This window comes from Schistocerca piceifrons, chromosome 3 (assembly GCF_021461385.2).
Source record: "Schistocerca piceifrons isolate TAMUIC-IGC-003096 chromosome 3, iqSchPice1.1, whole genome shotgun sequence".
Lineage (NCBI taxonomy): Eukaryota > Metazoa > Arthropoda > Insecta > Orthoptera > Acrididae > Schistocerca > Schistocerca piceifrons.
Window position 1 is genome coordinate 212031830 of NC_060140.1, and position 288 is coordinate 212032117.

General features: G+C 52.8%; 1 non-coding gene across 1 annotated transcript; it reads right to left on the bottom strand.

Moving 5' to 3' along the window:
- On the bottom strand, positions 1-75 carry Trnas-cga. The gene has a single exon. It is a non-coding gene; the product is annotated as a tRNA-Ser (tRNA).
- Between the last annotated feature and the right edge of the window lie 213 nt (positions 76-288).

Here is a 288-nt window from a genome sequence, read left to right on the forward strand (position 1 = left end):
TTGCCGGACCGAGACTCGAACTCGGGACCTTTGCCTTTCGCGGGCAAGTGCTCTACCAACTGAGCTACCCAAGCACGACTCATGCCCCGTCCACACAGCTTTACTTCTACCAGTACCTCGTCTCCTACCTTCCAAACTTTACAGAAGCTCTCCTGCGAACCTAGCAGAACTAGCACTCCTGAAAGAAAGGATATTGCGGAGACATGGCTTAGCCACAGCCTGGGGGAAGTTTCCAGAATGAGATTGTCATTCTGCAGCGGAGTGTGCGCTGATATGAAACTTCCTGGC